Consider the following 22,859-nt stretch of genomic DNA (forward strand, 5'->3'; position numbering starts at 1 on the left):
ATAGAGCTTCTCCATCTTTGGCTGCAAAGAATATAATCAATCTGATTTTGGTGTTGACCATCTGGTGATGTCCATGTGTAGAGTCTTCTCTTGTGTAGTTGGAAGAGGGTGTTTGCTATGACCAGTGCGTTCTCCTGGCAATACTCTATTAGCCTTTGCCCTGCTTCATTCTGTGCTCCAAGGCCAAATTTACCTGTTACTCCAGGTGTTTCTTGACTTCCTACTTTTGCATTCCAGTCCCCTATAATGAAAAGGACATCTTTTTTGGGTGTTAGTTCTAGAAGGTCTTGTAGGTCTTCATAGAACTGTTCAGCTTCTTAAGTGTTCCTGGTCACTCACATACAAAATTTAAAAGATTATTTTTCATCCTCATCATAAAAGCATAAAACATTAATGTGGAAAGCAAAACTTTAAAACTAGAAGATAATACAAGTTAATATCTTTCTGCCCTTGAGGTATGAAAGGACAGCTTCAGAAAGAAAATTTCCAAATGGTAAAAAAAAAAAATAGATATATTTGTTTATATTAATATTAGAACTTCCATTCATAAAAGATACATTAATAAAAGAAAAAGCCAAACTAAAACTTGGAGATAAAACTGACAAAGGGTTAATAATAAAAATATGTAAATAATCTCTAAAAACCAATAATAAAAAACACAAAACATACAAATAAGCAAAAGATACAAACAGATGTTTATAGAAGAAGAAACACCTATTGAAGGATAAACACAGGCATAATGAAACATCATTTTAAATCCATTTGATTGGAAGAAATAAAACAAGAAATCTAACAATCTGAAATACTGGAAACAATGGAGATTAGTGTGATAACATATCTGGAGGTACAGACACTTAGAAAACAATTTGCATTATCTTATAAAATCACACATGGCTTCCCAGGTGGTGCTAGTGGTAAAGAACCTGCCTGCCAATGCAGGAGACATAAGAGATGTGGGTTCGATCTCTGGGCTGGGAGGATCTCCTGGAGAAGGGCATGGCAACTCACTCCAGGAGAGTTGCCTGGAGAATCCCATAGACAGAGGAAACTGACAGGCTACAATCCATAGGGTCACAAAGATGTGACTGAAGCAATTTAGGATGCAGCACATAAAGTCACATATAATATTCTATTACCCAGTAATTTGCACAAGAGAAACTTGGGCTAATATGTATAGACCTAGTGTTCATAATGTTAAATACAGGAAAAACATGATAAATACCCATCTATAAACAAACAGATAAATAAACTGTGGTACATATAACCATATAATGTTATACAAAATAAGAATGAAAAAAACACAATACAGGCACTTTGCCGACAAAGGTCCGTATAGTCAAAGCTCTGGTTTTTCCAGTAGTCATGTACACATATGAGGGTTGGACTATAAAGAAGACTAAGCCCCAAAGAGTTGATACTTTTGAACTGTGGTGTTGGAGAAAATTCTTGAGAGTCCCTTGGACAGCAAGGAAATCAAACCAGTCAATCCTATAGGAGATCAACCCTGAACATTTATTGGAAGGACTGATGTTGAAGCTGAAGCTCCAATACTTTGGCCACCTGATGCAAAGAGGGAATTCACTGGAAAAGACCCTGATGCTGGTAAAGATTGAAGGCAGGAGGAGAAGGGGGTGCAGAGGATGAGATGATTAGATGGTATCCAACTCAATGGACATGGAATTTGAGCAAACTCTGGGAGACAGTGAAGGACAGAGGAGCCTGGCATGCTACAGTCCACGGAATCGCAAAGAGTCAGACAGTACTTAACAACTGAACAACAGGCAACAACAGGAATGAATGACAAAATATAGGGACAAAATGGCATTTCCCAGAAAGCAATATAGAGTGGTAAAGTTATTACAGTTTTTTTTTTACAGTTTTTATTATTACTCTTTTATTAGGTTAAAAATAAAGTACATGAACATTGGTTGTTTTTTTTTTTTACTGGAGTATAATTGATTTACAATGTTGTTTAGTTTCTGCTCTACATTAAAGGTAATCGGTTATACATATATATTATTTATATATATGAACAATATGCTGTTTAGACATATAAATACATGGGATAAATACATTTCATGAAAAGCAAAGGATAACAAAATTTAGGATAGCATGTATGTCTGTGGAAAGACACCTGAAGAGGCACACAGAAATAAATGTAAGTTATTGATTTCTAGTTCTTCATTAGTAGTGATTTTCAGGAGCGGGGGCAAGACAGTGTCATATATAGATTAATGATGATAATGCGTCACCAACCAAGGATTGCTATAATTAATAAAATTCTGTTCACCAGAGATTTGTTTTTTTAAGTCCTATAAAGGTCTCACAACATCCAGGGTATTCTATTCATCCCTATTCAAGATGAATTGCTTAAGAGAGTCTTTTGCTTTTTTCCTATTTATTTTAGATTGCATGTTGTTATTTTGGTGAGGAGAAGAAGAAAGAGAACAGAAAGTGAATGGGCAAATAAAAATACATCTCTAAGTCTTCCCTGTTGCTTCTGTTGCTGAGAGAAATATAGCAGCCCCTGGAACCTAGGCATTTTAATGTATTGCACTCATAACCACATCTATTTGAGAACAAGCTAGAAAAGGTTCACAAGTTGTCATAATTTTGCATAATTTTGCTCAGATGTAAATGTAAGTAATATGTATATGTATAGTACTTCTCAAATTACAGTGTGCATAAGAATGTCTTGAAGTGTTTGGAGAAAGTGCAGATTCTGATTCAGTAGATCTGATCTGGGGTCAAGGAAACTATATTTTTCACCAGCCTTCAGGTGATTGTGTACATTTTAAGAAACAGTAATAAAGAGCCAGTGAGCCCAGAGGTAAATGCCTCTCACATAGGTATGTAATCTTTTTCTCATCAAAAAAAGTCCATGACTATATTATTAGTGGGAATTTGAACTTTTCAAATGTTCAGATACAATATCCAGGTGAATGTCAAGAGCTAACTAAATCTAAATCTTTGCACCTCACTCCTACCCAGTTATACCTCATCCAACCATGAGTATCTTAGGTATCAGTTTAAACTGATTAGAAAGCATAAAGGAGCAATGTAGAAAAGTGGCAAATCTCACTGAATACAGAGTGAGGAACACTTACTGCTTCTTCAATTTCATTTCCCTCCCCCTTCCACCAGTGGGGCAGCCTGGCACCATCCTGGTACCTGCTGAGATTTCCCACAGTTCATAGTAGCAGGGCTGCTCAGGCTTTGTACTCTTATCCTCACCATACACAGACTTAAAGGTCTTGGCCAAACACAATACATGAGGTAAGACTCCGTTAACCTCCATCTGGCACCAAGAGCATCCAAGTAGTCCCAGCACTGACTGAGGCCATGGCTCCTGGCTTTGTGTTTCAAGGTCAGGTTAAGTATCCATCTCCACACCCCCAAAACCCCTAAGAAGCAAGCTTTTCTAACAATCTCTTGCAAAAACACACCAAGGTACTATTTTCAGGGAATAAACAAGGTCTGATATTAAAACATTGCACTTTTGATAAACAGAAAAGCAAGTACTCCATACTTTCTATATCTTTAACTGTGCTTCTAGTATCTTAACATTTCTCATTGACTACAACTGGTTCTTTTCTTCTTTAATCAAGCATATTCTAAAAAATCAAGTTGTCTTGCAGCGTCTGGTTCAGAATATCTGTCCACTTACTGGTAAAATTTTTCATAAATAAAATATACTGGAATACTTATGGTTGGGATATCATCAATGATTGGCCTATATTATGGATTTCAAGCTCATTTGTTAGACCTCCTCAATATACATGTAAAGGTCTTTCACTCAAGACATTCCCTATGGGTATTTTTTCTTATGTTTACATGGGCCCTAAGACTAACAGGAAATGTTTACATGAGATAAATTATAAATTTCATGGAAACTGAGAAAGTCTTAGACAATGACAAAGCTTGCTCCTGTTGAAGTGAAGTGAAGTGAAGTCGCTCAGTCGTGTCCGACTGTTTGTGACCCCATGGACTGTAGCCTACCACGCTCCTCTGTCCACGGGATTTTCCAGGCAAGAGTATTGGAGTGGATTGCCATTTTCTTCTCCAGAGAATCTTCCCGACCCAGGCATCGAACCTGGGTCTCCCGCATTGTAGGCAGACACTTTACCGTCTGAGCCACAAGGGAAGTCTCCTGCTGAGGGGGCACCAAATAAAGCACTGGCTTCCAGCAAAGTGAAAGCTTCACCACCTGCTATTTAAAAGAATTGTTGTCAAAAAAAAAAAAAAAGAATTGTTGTCATTCATGCATGGAGGTGAAGGTGGGCTGCCTCTGAGGTAAGCTGGGAAGCCAGTGACTCAGTTCCCACGCAGATCCTGAATGTGCAGACATGCCCCTCGTGCATGTTAGGGGCTGAATTCTGTTTTTGAAGTTCATATGTTGAAGTTCTGAGGTACCCCTAACATCTCAGAATGTGACTGTACTTAGAGATGGGGTCTTTAAAGAAGTAATTAAGGTGAAATGAGGTAATATGTGTGGGCCCTAATACAATCTGACTGGGGTCCTTATAAAAAGAGAAGCTTCGGACATAGACACGTATATGTACAAGGACCATGTGAAAACATTAGTAAGGAGGCAGCCACCTGCAAGCCAAGAGAGACCTCAGAAGAAACTAAACCTGTCAGCACCTTGATTTTGGACTTGCAGCCTCCTGAACTGAGAATTTCTGTCAATTTCTGTTATTCAAGCCACCCAGATTATGCTATTTCATTGGCAGAGTCCTTGCCAGGAAAGAGGAGCATTTTCTCCCTGTGGAACTCTGCTACCATCACAGGGAAACAGAGCTCCCCCTGCTGGTCTCCCAATTCTATTTAATTGAAAAGAAAGAAAGTGAAAGTGAAATCCTCAGCTGTGTCGGACTCTTTGCGACCCCATGGACTGTAGCCCACCAGGCTCCTCCGTCAATGGGATTCTCCAGGCAAGAATACTGGAGTGGGTTGCTGTTTCCTTCTCCAGGGGATCTTCCCGACTCAGGGATCGAACCCCGGTCTCCCACGTTGCAGGCAGATGCAGCCAGACACTTTAACCTCTGAGCCACCAGGGAAGCCCAGTTTGATTGACGTTTCTGTTAATTTTTTAAGCTGGCAATCCTTGGCACTTTTTGGCTTACAGCTGCATCACTCCAGTCTTTGCTCCTGTTACCACACGGAGCTCTCCCGTGATTCTGTCTTCTCACAATGCTTTCTTCTTATTAGGACACCAATCATATTGGATTCAGGACCCACTTCCAATAATCTCATTTTAACTTACTTATATTTGCAAAGACCCTGTTTCCAAATAAGATCACATTCACAAACATACCAAAGTTGAGGATTTCAATGTACCTTTTTGGAGTACATAATTCATCCAATAACACTACTCAATCTGAGAAAGGTTTAGATTTTCAGTCTCAAAAACACCATCTCCCTTCATGTTTCTTATCAAAATGCTTTATGCCATGAATTTCCCTCTTTCTGCCTCCTCTGCAGTAGCCCCTTATATTTTTCTAATGCTTTCAGGACTTCTGAAAAATAGTAGCCCCATTAAGTCTACCAGAGCTGGGTTTGTCTGTTTTCATCTCTTTCATTCTGTGCTATATTGCAGCACCCAGATCAGTTCTTGGCACTTAGGAGGATTCATAAACAATTTTTGAATAAATAAATGGCTACAAAGGCTTGTGAAACACTTCATTTTCTGAACTGCCTTATACTTGCTCTTGGGTAAAAAGTCCAGTACCAGCTAATTCCTTAAACATGAGGATGGGGAAATAGAAAATATTAGAAGAAAATCTTAATAACTAGAAATATTATCCAGTTACATGCGACAAAAGTCAAAGGATATATTTACAAGGTAAATCAAATCATGTATCAATAGGCAACTCAAATGATTTATCAACACGTTAAACAAATTATAGTCTTTTCTCTTAGAAGGGAGGTAGGAATTTTAAATATGTGCTGTCTCATTTAATATTAAGTCTTAGAGGCTTTTCAGAAAGTCATTGGAGAAACCATTACCTAAACACCTCTAAATAACAAAAGTTGGCCTCGTGAAACATGTCGGCCTACAATAAACACATACTTGACAATGGAATAATCTTGAGTTAGTGGTTGAATTTTATACAATATGTATTATAGCTTAGACTTGAAAGAAAGACAATAATATTATCAAAAATCACTTTAGCAGGCATAATGTCAAATTAAAGATGCTGGGGTAAGTTTTAAAAAAAAAAAAAGAAAACAGAGAAATATTCCACTACAAGGAAGAAGCACAACCATCCAAGCTCTTCCTTCAATAGCTGAGCACACGGGTAAGTCATCACCTCCCACAATGGGCTTGGTCCTCCTTCCGAAGGCTTTCTGCCTCACTCAGGTTCCTCACTGCTACCACGTCCATTGTTATCAGTACTAAAAATGGTCCTATTCTTTGCATTACTTTACGTATTCTCTATGTATTCATCTGTATCATCTAGAGATAAGAAACTTTCTTTTTCACTACTGAATGTCTAATGCTTTAAATCATAACTAACATGTAGCAGTCACTCAATAAAATCCTTGTTAATCGATGACTAAAATATTCACTAGCATGTTTCTTAACACAGAAATCATGGACTCAAAGAGATTGATAGAAGAGTTATAAGAGAATCCCATCCAAAGAAAGAAAGAAAATCTGAACTTCTCACAGATAATGGGCTGCAAGCTATATAATAAATAAAGTAAGACACAGTTCAAAGAGAAACTTGAACACAGTTATCATTTGAAAATTGCAGTTTTTAGTAGAATAGAAAAAGTGGAATGGGGGAAGGGTGCTGGGGGGCTTTCAAAGTTTTATACAGAAAGAATCTGAGAGTCACTTATGCTTTAAATGCTGAAAGGTCTATGTTGATGTTCAGTCACTAAGCCGTGTCTGACTCTTTGAGACACCATGGACTGCAGCACGCCAGGCTTCCCTGTCCTTCACTCTCTCTTGAAGTTTGCTCAAACTCATGTCCATTGAGTCAATGATGCCATCCAATCATCTTATCCTCTGACCCGCCCCACCCCACCCTCCACCCCCGCTTCTCCTGCTGCCTTCGATCTTTCCCAGCATCAGGGTTTTTCCATTGAGTCGGTTCTTCACATCAGGTGGCCAAAAGTACTGGAGTTTCAGCTTGAGCGTCAGTCCTTCCAATGAATATTCAGAACTGATTTCCTTTAGGATTGATGGGTTTGATCTCCTTGCAATCCAAGGGACTCTCAAGAATCTTCTCCAACACCACAGTTCAAAAGCATCAATTCTTTGGTGCTCAGATTTCTTTATAGTCCGACTCTCACATCCACACATGACTACTGGAAAAACCATAGCTGTGACTAGACAAAGCTTTGTTGACAAAGTAATGTCTCTGCTTTTTAATATGCTGTCTAGGTTGGTCATAACTTTTCTTCCAAGGAGCAAGTGTCTTTTAATTTCATGGCTGCAGTCACCATCTGCAGTGATTTTGGAGCCCAAAAAAATAAAGTCTGTCACTGTTTCCATTGTTTCCACATCTATTTGTCTATCTATTAGAAAGTATCAGGCTGAGAGATATAATTTAATATAAATGCATAATGTCAGTTTTCAACAGTTCAGTGAAGCTATAGGTGATTGTAGTAAACTGATTTGTAACCTGAAAGGAAGTATAAATGTTAGCATTTTTATTAGTGTAATATGGTGGGGAAAGGTATGTTTACATGAGGCTTTTTTTCCTATCTTTGAAAAAAAATAACACAATTACAAGTTTAATGCACACCGACAGCACTTTTTTCCCCTTTTAGGAAAAACAAAATAATCAATTATCCAAGGTACCTATCTAAAACTTAATTACCATTATCAAGTAAAATCTAGAAAAATAACATTAGAAACTATTAACCATACCTTAAAATCCACCAGTACCCAGTGAAACCTGGACTTCATCCAACTGCATCCTGTTGTCTAGTTACCAACTTTTAAATTGTGAGTAATCAGCTGAATTTCAAAATTGAATTATGCAAGTTTGATTTCCTCTGCTTGCCTCTCATGAAAGGATATAAAAATGAAAATGGCTTGGTAGAGCTGGTAGGAGCAGTCGGGGGAATACAACATAATGCTGTCAATCTCATTGTGTCAGGAGGCAATGGGTGTGGTGGACACAATCAGGCCTAACAGAGAAGAAAAATTATTTCAGCCATGGCCACCAGGAAATAGGCAACACCAGGAATGAGCAGAAATTTTGCACAAGTGAATGTACAATCGATAATGTACACTGATATGTACAATTGATAATGTACATTGAATATACATTGATAAAAAAACCTCCAGAGAAATTAGAAATTATAAGCAAGAGATGAAGAGAAGAGACACTAAAAGAAACCCTTGACTTTCCTCTAACCACCATGAAATTTCACCAGCACAAACTTTTTAAGCCATGAGGAATGCCAGATAAAACAGCCATTTCAATAAGAGGTTTCCTGATTATCTAAAGATTTTTAAAGATAAGAAAATGAAAACAACTGTTCCTATGGCAAGAACTATTTGTTGAACTTTGAAGTCTTCCTCACTGATGCATTTTGACCAATATCAATTAAAACCAAATGTAGCTTAATAGCACAAGAGACATGTCCTGAAAAGTTAGAAGATACAGCTCTCTGAATTTGTCTCAGAGAGCTAAAAGGTAGGATCCTTCCTCTTAAGAGAGTCTTAGCATTATTAATACAAGGTAAGACTAATATATAAACAAATCACCAAAATGCAAAAACAAACCACCAAGAAAAGCAGCTCAGTAACTATTTCATTTCATTTACTTTGTCAGTATTCGAAAGTTAGTCTCTTTCAGTTCAGTTCAATCACTCAATCGTGTCTGACTCTTTGCAACCCCATGGACTACAGAACGCCAGGCTTTCCTGTCCTTCACCAACTCCTGCAGCTTGCTCAGACTCATGTCCATCAAGTCAGTGACGCCACCCAACCATCTCATCCTCTGTCATTCCCTTCTCCTCTCGCCTTCAATCTCTCCCAGCATCAGGGTCTTTTCCAATGACTCAGTTCTTCGCATCAGGTGGCCAGAGTATTAGAGCTTCAGCTTCCAGTGAATATTCATGACTGATTTTCTTTACAATTGACTGGTTTGATCTCCTTGCAGTCCAAGGGACTCTCAAGAGTCTTCTCCAACACCACAGTTCAAAAACATCAATTCTTCGGCGCTCAGCTTTCTTTATAGTCCACCTCTCACATCCATACATGACTACTGGAAAAACCATAGCTGTGACTAGATGGACCTTTGTTGACAAAGTAATGTCTCTGCTTTTTAATATGCTGTCTAGGTTGGTCATAACTTTTCTTCCAAGGAGCAAGTGTTTTTTTAATTTCATGGCTGCAGTCACCCTTTGCAGTGATTCTGGAGCCCAAGAAAATAAAGTCTGTCACTCTTTCCACTGTTTCCACATCTACTTGCCATTAAGTGATGGGACCGGATGCCATGATCTTAGTTTTCTGAATGTTCAGCTTTAAGCCAATTTTTTCACTCTCCTCTTTCACCTTCATCAGGAAGCTTGTTAATTTATCTTCCCTTTCTCCCACAAGGGTGGTATCATCTGCATATCTGAGGTTACTGATGTTTCTCCCAGCCATCTTTATTCCAGCTTATGCTGTGACCATCCTAATTCCAACTTGTGCTTCATCCAGCCTGGCATTTCACATGACATACTCTGCATATAAGTTAAGAAAGCAGGGTGACAATATAGAGTCTTGACATATTCCTTTCCCAGTTTGGAACCAGTCTGTTGCTCCATGTCCAGTTTTAACTGTTGCTTCTTGACCTGCATACAGATTTCTCAGGAGTCAGGTAAGGTTGTCTGGTATTCCCATCTCTTTAAGAATTTTTCATAGTTTGTTGTTATCCATGCAGTCACTTTAGTTCTATATCATACATTCTATATATAGATATATATAGACAGATATACATTCTATATCATACATTTAGTTCTGTATCTTACATTCCATTCTTGATTTGGAAGATTCTTTAAGGCTTTTCCTTCAATGTCTCATATACTGCGCTCTAGCCAGACAGTCTATCTGCGTTCATATTCTCTCCTAGGATAAAATTATTCTTGATAAGCTACACCTATTCATACCCTCTTCCCATGGTAGCATGAGCAATGGGATGTATGCCAGGATTTGTAAAGATTTCCAACCATCAAGGAGAGATGATCTTCTAAAGACAGCACCATTCCCAGATCTTTCTCTTGCTTCATCAGAACTGAAATATTTTGTTTCCTTTCATTTTGAGGTCTTGCCTCATTTCTAGTTACAATGGGTTATGACAGATGAGATGAATTCATTTTTATCTATTAATAATTCTAACTTCAACAGTACGTGAACCGTGAACTTACAGATGTTCATGCTGGATTTAGAAAAGGCAGAGGAGCCAGAGATCAAATTGCCAACATGCGTTGGATCACAGAAAAAGCAAGAGAATTCCAAAAAAACATCTACTTCTGCTTTATTGACTATGCCAAAGTCTTTGACTGTGTAGATCACAACAAACTGTGGAAAATTCTTAAAGAGATGGGAATACCAGACCACCTGACCTGCCTCCTGAGAAATCTGTTTGCAGGTCAAGAAGCAACAGTTAGAACCAGACATGGAACAACAGACTGGTTCCAAATTGGGAAAGAAGTACGTCACGGCTGTCTATTGTCACCCTGTTCACTTAACTTATATGCAGAGTACATCATGAGAAACGCTGAGCTGGATGAAGCACAAGCTGGAATCAAGATTGCAGGGAAAAATATCAATAACCTCAGATACACAGATAACAACACCCTTATGGCAGAAAGAGGAACTGAAGAGCCTCTTGATGAAGGTGAAAGAGGAGAGGGAAAAAACTGGCTTAAAACTCAACATTCAAAAAACTAAGATCATGCCATCCAGTCTCATCACTTCAAGGCAAATAGATGTGGAAACAATGGAAAGAGTGACAGACTATTTTCTTGGGCTCCAAAATCACTGCAGATGGTGACTGCAGTCATGAAAGTAAACAACACTTGCTTCTTGAAAGAAAAGTTATGACCAACCTAGACAGAATATTATAAAGCAGAGACATTACTTTGCTGACAAAGATCCATCTAGTCACAGCTATGGTTTTTCCAGTAGTCGTGTACAGATGTAAGAGTTGAACTATAAAGAAAGCTGAGTGCCAAAGAATTGATGTTTTTGAGCTGTGGTGTTGGAAAAGATTCTTGAGAGTCCCTTGGACTGCAAGGAGATCCAACCAGTCAATCCTAAAGGAAATCTGCCCTGAATATTCATTGGAAGGACTGATGCTAAAGCTGAAACTCCAATATTTTGGCCACCTGATGCAAAGAACTGACTCATTGGAAAAGACCCTGACGCTGGGAAAGGTTGAGATGGAAGGAGAAGGGGACTATGGAGGATGAGATGGTTGGATGGCATCACCAATGCAATGGACATGAGTTTGAGTAGGCTCCAGGAGTTGGTGAGGGACAGGGAAGCCTGGCGTGCTTCAGTCCATGGAGTTGCAAAGAGTCGGACATGACTGAGTGAACTGACCTGAACTGAATTCTAACTAATATATTATCCATCATAGAGAAACTAATTGTCTAACAAATTAAAAGACAAATATTTTCATCACTATGGAATGCATGTAGAAGGAATTTTTTGATCAGTGGCCCTTTCTATTCTCCAAATTTTAAAACATGTACGGTTACCCATCTGACCTACACACAGTGCCAGTCCTAGGGTGGAGAAACAACTTAATTAAAAGCCTCAGCAAATAAAACAGCAATTTAAACAGCCAGGTAAAGGATTTCTAGGGTTAGACTCTGGAACTCAAATATCTACACAGTTGCAAAAGCAAATAACTGTACAGTTACAGCATAGCTGCTTTTACGGCAAAAATTGTTATACATAAATAGATTTCAATACATATTTTGTCCCCCTCAAATTGCCATCACACTGCTAAAGAGCAATAACATTCAGACCACAAAATTGAGTTATTTTTATAAGTAAAGTAAAGTAGACAGCAGCTGCAGGATTAATACATTCCCTTGATTTATTTTTTATTTACAGATGCACATTTTCATTAGCTGGGATTTGAACAGAATGGATTTTTACAACAAAAGCAATAGCAGCCCAATTCTGGCTTTTATACACAGATGGGCTTCTCTCTATCTCCTTGGACAGTTTTGAGTGTATCTTCTTCCAACACAACCCAGATGCGTCTATTTGTAATGTTCAGTTTGCAGCCTCGAGGCAGAGTACACAATTTCCCTCCCTAATCTGCAGAGCAAATCTCAGATGCAAACCGTTTTCTGTGTAGATGCAAGGAAGTCGTGGAGAGTTGGGCTGGAAATGCAAACAGAATTATTTTCTCCTTCTTCCTATGAAAATTAAGGCATTTCATGTCTCTGTGATGATTTCTTTAGTTATCTATCTACATTTGCTACAATGATTTCCTAAATGGCCTTAGGCTGTATTACTTCCCTTGGCCTTAGAAAACAATCAAATTTGTGTTGCAAGTGTCCCAGCCTGACTGTTCTGTTTGATCACAGTTATTAGACTATCCTCTAATACACTGGAATGGTTATTGTTTTAGACGTTGAACCACAATAGTTATAAATAACCACAGATCCTCAAAATTTCTCATGTGTGGTATATATTCTCTCTGACCAGTCTTATTTGTGTTGGTGCCTAAGAAAGGTTTGCTTACTGAATAAAGCCACCATCTCTCATCGCACAGCCCTGTCTTAGTTTTGGGGGTGGTACTGCTAAGATACCTTCAGGGCTATGGTTTAAAAGGGTACTCTAACTGTGTTAGAATAGCAATACAGTATCCCATACTGTAAAGAAACACACAGGATGTGGTGCTACTGAACTAGCCAAGGCAGTAAACAGGCATCAACACAATCAATGATGGATATCTGGAATGCTAGGTGGAGGCAGCAGTAACCAAAGCCTGCAGGACTTCAGGATTACAGAGTGCAGAGGGCATCTGAGCCCTAACCCCAAGATGTACGCTCTACCTTTTTCCTTATGCTTATTCTTTACCAGGCTCTCAGAAAGACCAAAGGAAGTTAAAGAACTGGAATGTCAGGCTAAGACTTGCCCATTCCATACTTTTATCCATAGCTCTGTGCCTGAAAAATTCAGGATCTTGGTTGAAAAGAAAGACAAGAACAAAAATAACTGCAAAGTGACCAGAACTTTACACTTGGCAAGCTTGCTAGCCCATTCTCTCAGGCACGACTTGTCACTTTCCCCTGCCACATGCCTGTCCACATTTATGGATGAGTGGATTATCACTGAGCAAAGACAAATTATCTTTAAATCTGAAACTATAAAATGTCTGTCTGTTGGATTACATTTCCCTGTTGTTTTATCAGGGGTGGTGCGCAGGGCGGCGGGGAGGCTGGGCAAGCAGAGTGACTGAAAAGGATAATAGCATTGGCCCATTCTATGCCAAAGAGAGAAAAAAAAGCTAAAATTATGCTAGCAAGCACCAATGGTGGTTCTGACTCCAGAAAACCTGAATGAGCAACACACCTTTTAAACTACAGTAGTGAGAAAGAAAACTCAGTTCCCTATCCAAAGTCTACTGCACAGCTAGAAGTCCCATCATCTCAGGTTTTAAATAAGCTTCTAGGTAAAGACCTGTGCACCCAATTTCCACCCAGAGTGTACCTGCTAACAGTTTATCTGATTTCTTGATATCTGATGTATCATAATATCACTCTGTTTCAAGAACCTGAGTGGTTAATTCACAATGAAAGGTCCCTTCTTACCAAATGCTGTGGAAATAATCTCTGAACTTTATCTTGATTTTAGATGCAGTATTTGTTGTGCGAAATTTATAGTCAGCGTATGGTGCCTAGGTTTTATTTGTCCAATTTTTTAACTTAGCATGAGTTCTTCTGAGATTCACCTCTGTTTGGCTAAGGTAATCATAGAATAAAAATAAATACATAAATAAAAAGGACTTTTTTTCATAGAAATACTGACACAATCTTAACTGGAATGGAGGGAGTTGTGCAGCCATAATAATAAAAGTAGCAAACGTTAGCAATCTGCTTCATAGCGTGAAATAAAATGTATTTCAGTAAAAACATGAACACTGTTCCAACTGTAATTTTTCACACAGCTGTGATAAAAGAACGATAAAAGTGATAAGGCATAACAATTCCTGAGTAAACACACATATAAAATGAAGTGAAAGCTCAGATCTAAAGTGTTTTGTTTTACTTGCAGATGCTAAACATACCATGGGTGAAGCCTTAATATTTTTTAACAGCTATCAATTTTATTCACTTGTACAATGTAATGGATGCTAGAGGCTTCCAAGAAATATGTTGCATTAAGAGATATTCTCCCTCAGCCTGGACATTTGACATCTTGTCACTTTGTAACACTACATACTTTTGAATAGATATACTATCTATAGCACTGCTTGATAAGAAAAAAATAATAGCAAAAGCAATACCAATGAATCTCTCTTATAGAAAAAAAATTTCATTTCCTTAAAAAATTATGTTATTCTGTCCCTGCCTCTTAAAAATCTGAGTCTTTCCCAAGGTAATAGAACACTTCTTTAATCATTAGAATAAATGGATGTTTGTCCAACGAGAACAGTTATTTTCTAAAATAGAAACATTCCTTCTAGAATGTTCTTGGGGCAAACAAATGATGTTGAAAGCACATAAATGACAAAATGTACTCAGAGGAAAAAAAAAGATGACTCAATATTTTCATAACTATTCATCACAATCTATAAAATACTCTATGGCCTTTGGATCAAGGCACAGTTAGTGAACAGAGATAAATCCCAAACTGATTATTTCTCCCTTAGAGTAAACAGCTACTCTCCCACTGACATTAAGGCTGTGAGCTATTACACTCAGTAGTCACAAAACACATGCTAACCTGTGGCTCTCACCTAATCTCCTTTACCCTTGAACTGGTACACAATATTTATTCATCCATTTTTTATCCATTTTTTTTTCTCCAGCATATATCAAAGCACCTCCAATGGGTGAAGGAGCTGTAGAGACCTATGACTTCCTGCACTGTTGTGGTAAAGCTACCTGTTCAACAAAATCTGGGTTCCTATCCCATAGGATCTAGGGAAGCATGTTCTATGTATGCTTGAAAGTTGGCTCAGTCATGTCCAACTCTTTGTGACGCCCTGGACTGTAGCCCACCAGGCTCCTCTGTTTATGAGATTCTCCAGGCAGGAATACTGGAGTGGGTAGCCATTCCCTTCTCCAGGGAATTTTCTCGACCCAGGGAATGAACCCAGGTCTCCTGCATTGCAGACAGATTCTTCTCTATCTGAACCACCAGGGAAGCCTGTTATATTATATTTCCTTGGCTTTCTTTGCATCTGGCCATGGACAGATGGGGCTTCCCTAGTGACTCAGACAGCAAAGCATCTGTCTGCAAAGCAGAAGACCTGGGTTCAATCCCTGGGTTGGGAAGATCCCCTGGAGAAGGGAAATGGCAGCCCACTCCAGTATTCTTGCCTGGAAAATTCCATGGACCGCAGAGCCTGGTAGGCTACCGTCCATGGGGTCGCAAAGAGTCAGACACGACTGAGCGACTTCACTTTCACTTTCACTATGGACAGATGACTACAGAGTGCATAAACTCTTTGGGGCCCCTGGTCAAGAAGCAGATGCTTTCTTTCTACTCTCTCTTGGCCTTACTTGGTGTCCTTGGAAATTATATATTGAACAGGGAAAATTGCCTAGAGATGGAAAGAGGCTGGTTGCTACATCACCATACAGAAGACTGCCTGCCAGAGACCACACTTAAGTATTGTAAGAGTGAAAGCAAACTTCAGTTGTGTTAAATTATAGGGTTAGCCAAAAAGTTCATTCAGCTTTAAGAAAAACTAAAAGGTGTATTTTTCAGATTCGCCAAGAACTTTATTGACCGATGTATTCACTAACTGAATGAACTTCTTGCCAACCCAATATTTTTATTTAAGGACTTATGTGTTAATGATAATTAACACTATCATATATAGGAATCTTATTCTCAGGAGCTTACCTTTAATAAAGGAGATGATTTGTTGTTGTTGCTGTTCAGTAACTCAGTCGTTACTCAATAACTCCAGCTCTTTGTGACCCCATGGACTGCAGCACACCAGGCTTCCCTGTTCTTCACCATCGCCTGGAGTTTGCTCTTACTCATGTCCTTTGAGTCAGTGATGCTATCCAATCACCTCATCCTCTGTCACTCCCTTCTCCTCCTGCCCTCAATCTTTCCCAGCATCAGAGCCTTTTCCAATGAGTCAGCTCTTCACATCAGGTGGCCACAGTACTGGAGTTTCAGCTTCAGCATCAGTCCTCCAATGGATATTCAGGGTTGATTTTCCTTGGGATTGACTGATTTGATCTACTTGCTATCCAAGAGACTCTTAAGAGTCTTCTCCAGCATCACAGTTTGAAAGTATAAGTTCTTTGGCACTCAGCCTTCTTTATGATCTGGCTCTCATATCCGTACATGACTACTGGAAAAACCACAGCTTTGACTATATAGTCCTTTTCCAGCAAAGTGATGTCTCTGCTCTTTAATATGCTGTCCAGGTCTGTCATAGCTTTTCTTCCAAGGAGCAAGTGTCCTTCAATTTCATGGCTGCAGTCACTGTCCACAGTGATTTTGGAACCCAAGAAAATAAAGTCTGTCACTGTTTCCATTGTTTCCCCATCTATTTGCCATGAAGTGATGGGACCAGATGCCATGATCTTAGTTTTTTTTAATGTTAAGTTACTTCAAATCATGTTTGAGAAAAAAAATGAGACATGTTTGTACAAGGTAATAAGGCAAGTAACCCCAAATTATACTTTAGAATATCATCAACATAGTGAGAAAAGGATCTGGGTTTCAAAGAGCAGGATCAGGTAAATCTAGAGCTGTTGGACAAGGCCTCATGGAGAAAAGGCCTTTTAACTTGATTTCAAAGGATGAATAGCAGTATGACAAGTAAGAAACAAAGCTGAAGGCATTTCAGGCTGAGGGAACTGTGTGGTCAAGAGGGAGGAAATAAAGTGTAATGATGTAGGAAACGCCAGTATCTGAATAAAGAATTATAGCCTGCCTGAAAGCAACTGTGAAATGGTTAATCAGAACCTCCCAAGTTGCTATAGTTCAGCACTTACCAATAACCTGACATGTAAATTATAAAGCCACGGCTTTGGCATTATGGAGGGGACAACATGCACTGGGGAGGGTTACCTCAACTTAAAAGTTTTTCTCTTCTTTCCAAAAATCCAGGTACTAGAATGTCTCTATTACCATGTGGATAATGAGAGAGTGATACAAGAATTTCAAAGGTCTGACAGGTCACAGACAGAGCCCCAAAGCACATACCCACTGAGTGCCAGTGTCGAAATGGAAATGCTCCCTCTAGAAATTAACATTTCTCAAGAAGCATGATGAAAGAGACAGAAATCCTCCAATCCCAAAATGCATGCATCTATAGACTTGTCAGCAATACTTGGGCACATGCTGCTATACCTATTACAGAGCTTTCTTCAGCTTTATGAATAAAATTTAAAACTCTGATCTTAAAATTCAAAGATCTGATAAATAAGCATTCTTTCAGAAATTGATAGTTCACAAAGAGTGACTAGAAAACGAAGATGAGTTAGAAAAGCGAACACTTAGGGATAAGGAATCCCCCAACCTTATTTTGAAGGGATTGAAAGTTAAGATCAGAATCCTACTATACAACTCTTATTCTTCAATGTTCTATGCTTGAGTCGATAAATTAGAAAACTATGAGTAATTTTCATCCCATGGTATAAACACACTCATTCTTTTAGGAATTTTTTAAGTGACAAATGGAGGACTATTCAACAAATGACACTTATCTAGAAAATACATCTGCACTACATTTTAGTTTACATGGAGAACTGCCCATTACAGACAAATGTCCATTGGCAAATAACTCCAGTTCTCTACAAAAGCCTAGATAGGTCTTGTCCACAAAAAGAGAATTTACTCCTTTCTTCATGGTCCATTCTGGCAAGGGTACAGAAGAGACGCACTATTATGGATTGAATATCTCCCCAAAATTCATATGTTGAAACCCTACATCTCATGTGATAGTGTTAGTAAGTAAGTGGGAGGTAATTTGAAACAGAGGAACTCTTAAGGGGGAAGTCCCCATAAATGGGATTAGTGCCCTTTTAAGAGTCAGGAAAGAGCTTGCCTACCACCTCTGTTCTCTTCAATGTGTGGACACTCTGAGAAGTTGGCAATCTGCAACCTGGAAGAGGGTTCTCACCGGAACTCAACCATGCCACACCATGATCATGGACTTGCAGACTCCAGAACTGTGAGAAACAAATGTCTGCTGTCTATGAGCCATTCAGTCTTTGGTATTTTGTTATAGCAGCCCAAACTAAGATACCTATACAAATTTAAACCAGTTCGTACTGTCTCCTCTTTGGAAGTTTGAATTACAGAGCCTGACTCTAAGAAAAGAAATATATTTCCTTGCTTTTGCTTGCCTGTTTAAAGACATGCATAGTTTTCAAATTTTTTTAGGTGTCTTAGTGCCCTGTGTTGTCTGTTTAGCTTCTCTTGGGCTAGAGAATAGAAGTCTCATTTCCAAGACAGCACTGTGTGAAAAAAGAGAGAGACAGAGAGAAAACTGTGAAGAAAAGGTGTGGGGCAAGCAAATGAAGCAAACTTAACAGCTTCCTTCAACAGCTTAGTAGCAGCTCTGCATCCCCAGGACTAGCCATGCCAATACCGATTTTCATTGCCAAGTGATTCTTTCCTCCTCACTGTCTCCCCTTCTTTTCTTATTATCTTTTTTCTTCCCTTCCTGTGCTACAATAATTCACAAGAGGTTTGGATAAATGTATTTATGCTTTAAAAAGAAATTTTCATTTAAACTGATGCAAGCGTCAAAGGATGACAAAATCATCCCCTTTCTATACAGATGAGTAGCTCTTTTTCCACTTTAAAACATTTTTTCAGAAAATCTAAAATATGTGAGGCTGGAGATTCTTTTGGAGATAGCAAAGAAAGGAGATGTACTCTGTGCTTGTAAGAGAAAATTTGTCTTAAACCTACCTTCTTTCTACACTGGAAAACAGCTGGAAAACAAATTAGCACAGGGCATATTCTTAAGAACATTTTCCTTGAAAAAATAATAACTTAATTCAAAAACCTAAGCCTGAATCACATTTTTTTCTTGATGCTCTCTTACTTCATCTGCTTCCCTGAGCCTTCTCTCCTATCTGAACCACCTTCCCCAGTTCACCCTCCATGGAGTCACAAGAACAAGCCACATAAAAATACAGCTTTTATAGCATCACTCCCTGGTTAAATTAAATCAACAGTACCTAACGCCAGTTTTAGGAAAGCCCACAACTCACTATATTATCTCTTAATATGCCAACCTCACTTCTCTCTCACCTCCTTACACTCCAGCAATAATGACTTACTTTGATTCATATTAATATACCATAGCATTTCATGCTCGCCATTTATTCATTCATTCTGTTAGCAATGAATGGAATGAACACTTGGTGCACTCCTGTTCATCTTCCAAACCCTTTGTATCAGTTAGAGTTGAAATGTGTGAAACAGAAACTACTCTGTATATCAGACAGGAAGGCATTTAATGCAAGGAATGAAGTGCCAATGAAACTGTTGAAAGGATTAAAGGAACACAAGTCGGGGCCACCAATAAGCTTTCAGGTCACAACACTGCAGGTATGATCCAGAATTTGGGAGCTGCTACTAACAGTTAGAGGTCAGAAAGCTACAAGAACTACTATCTATGTCATACCTACCCACACAGTCAAGGGTGATGACCGGGCGGTGAAACAAGGAGTCTGAATACTATAAAAAATAATGTTTGCTGGATCCTTGTATGTCAGATGTCATCACAGCAAAAGGAAAAATGACTCTATTCTCTCCTGCTCTACAAATTTTTCACTAGAGCATTTCATTACATTTTTTGGCCTTCCAACCCCTATAGAGTATAGGGACATGGATGAGGAGGAAATAGGTGCAAGGATCAGTAGATAACAAGGGCTTCCGAGGTGGCGTAGTGGTAAAGAATCCACTGGGCAATGCAGGAGATGCAGGAGATGTGGGTTTGATCCCTGGATGGGGAAGATCCCCTGGAGAAGGAAAAGTAACCAACTCCTGTATTCTTGCCTGAAAAATTTCACAGACAGAGGAGCCTGGCAGGCTACAGCCCATGGGGTTTCAAAGAGCCAAACATAACTGAGCAACTGAGCTCACATCAGTAAATATTAGGAATCGTACCCTCTGTCAAGCCCTTCTTTGGACCTTCCATCCCTAAAAGTCTTGGGTGATCATTTCCTCCACCATATTCCCTCTGTTCTTTACTAAGCATACTATTCTATTATCTTAGTAGTCTTACCATATTTCAAAATTTGTGGACACACATATAGTTCATATATTATAAATACCCAATCATTATTTTACTCATCTTTTAAAAATCCCTAGTGCCTAGCATAATCTCTGACACATAATATCTCCATATTTTATTTCAAATATTATTAAGTACCACTTTAATTTACAAAAAATATTAACTTAGGAAAGTGAGATTTTCAGTTTCAAGATTTTCAGTTTCAATCTCCTCTTCAATAGATTCAAAAAATACAGAGTTGGAAAGCAGTGACATTGAACACTCTTGAGATTTCAGCAAATTCTCTTTTCCATAGAAGAATAATATCTTAGGATGTTATTCAATTAAAATGCAAATTTGAGGATTCTTTGGTTCTAGTAGATATTCTACTCATTGTACTCTCCAGTGATCAATTTGCTCTTCCCAACAGAGGATAGAAAATCAGGCATTTTATTGCACTTATTTAAATTATATTTCATTTATGCATTGGGTTAAACAACCTCTGGGCATGATTATAAGCCTCACAAGTAAAAACACAGTGAGCAATTTGAATTTATGTTCTAATATAGATTAAGTATCAAAAGAATATTCAAATAAGATTCAGAATATATTTTTATATTCCACTCACAATAATTTCTTTATTAGAGTGTGGAGAGTAAGGAAGAATGTCTGTGTCTAGCTTCTTATATCTCTGGAGTAGGACAGATCAACTTCTACAACATGCCTAAGTACAGTCCAGCGATTCTTAACAACCAAATCACAGCTTAAACAAAAAATTCCTAGAGACATACGATACTCCTCTGGTTCCATACAAATACCCAGTTGTCCACTGGAGGTGGATTAAGGGGGAAGCTAAGATGTAATAAAACTAGCAACACCTTTTTAAGTACTAAGCTAGAAATGTTTTGTGTAAAATTATGTCACATACTAACAGAACATTAAATGGCCAAAGATGAATTTACCTTTTAGTTTCACTTAAATTCAGTAATAAGAATCAAAAGTAAAATGAGACTACTCTAGAGAAAAATTAAGAGCAGACAGTGTAGTTATCAGTAGAGAAATAAACTGCAGAGGCTATAACTTTCACCATTGGCTCTCAGGTAATTTTAAGTGCTTCCCCTGACCTTTACAAATGAAGAAAATGAGGTACTGAGAGCTTGTGCGGAGAATATCAAAGAAGCAGAATTCATCAGTGTTATGATCTAAATGTTTGTATCCTCCCAAAATTCATATATTGAAACCTTAACCCCTGCTATAGCTGAATTTGGAGACAGGACCTCTATGAAAGTAGTTAAGGTTAAAGGAGGTCATGGGGGCACTGGTTTTGGCGAAGGCGGAAGTTGATTTGATTGGATTAGTGTCCTTATACGAAGAGACACCAGAGAGCTCCATCTCTCTCCTCCTGCATCACAGAACAGCCATATGAGGACGTGGTGAGAAGGCAGCCATCTGCAAGCCAGAAAGACAGCCCTCTTCAAAAACCAACTAAGCAGGCACCATGATCTCAGACTTCCAGCCTCCAGAACTGTGACAGAACATATTTCTGTTGTTTAAAATGGCCAGTTTGCAATATTCTGTTATGCAGCTTAGCAGACTAATACAATCTTAGCCAACTAAGATCCTTCTCCGCTCCTGCTCTCATCTATACACAGGCACCATAGAGTCACCAAAAAGCTGAAGGCCGAGGAAACAGCACAGGAAAAGCAGGCGCAAAGTACTGCAATTCTTATGCACTGCCGTTGAGGAAAGTGCCAAACAGGTACTTTGTTCCTCTGACATGTCTCACTGAAGGCTACTCATGATACAGATATTTAGATAAAATAACATAGACAAAATTAATGTTATACTGATTACACGTGCATAAGAATGTTGCAGCAAGACAACCACAGTGTGATTTAGTCACCCAGGAAAACCCAGGCCAGAAGTCTTTGCTCAGAGCCTTGGATGACAGACATAGAAATGGGATTCTAGGTTCATGAGAACACAAACCCCACTACATATTACTGTGGTATTTTCTGTATGTAATGTGTTTAAAATTGTTCTAAATCTTGGCTTTGGAGTTGATAATAAGAAGCAATATCTTCCAAGTCTTTTAATTATAAACTAAATCTAGGAAGTGGAAATATTCTCACCATTAATCAAATTAATGGTAATGGATCCATCATTTTCTGGAAAAAAAAATAATTTTGTGTAACTAGTAAAGGCTATATCCCACTTAAATTGGTTTCCTCGCCCTGTCTACCTTCTGTCAAATTTTTGACCACTTATAAGGACTGCTCTCAGATCTAAGCTATGATCTAAACTTAAAAACTCTAAATTCAGAAACACCTTTAAAATAAATACCTTAAAATACCTTTAAATGACTGTTGGCATTGTGCTAATTATAAAGCTCTTGTCTCTCAGCTCCAGATCTAATATAACACAAGCTTACGCTTTGACCTACATGGTGCAGAACAC

This window comes from Dama dama, chromosome 18 (assembly GCF_033118175.1).
Source record: "Dama dama isolate Ldn47 chromosome 18, ASM3311817v1, whole genome shotgun sequence".
NCBI lineage: Eukaryota > Metazoa > Chordata > Mammalia > Artiodactyla > Cervidae > Dama > Dama dama.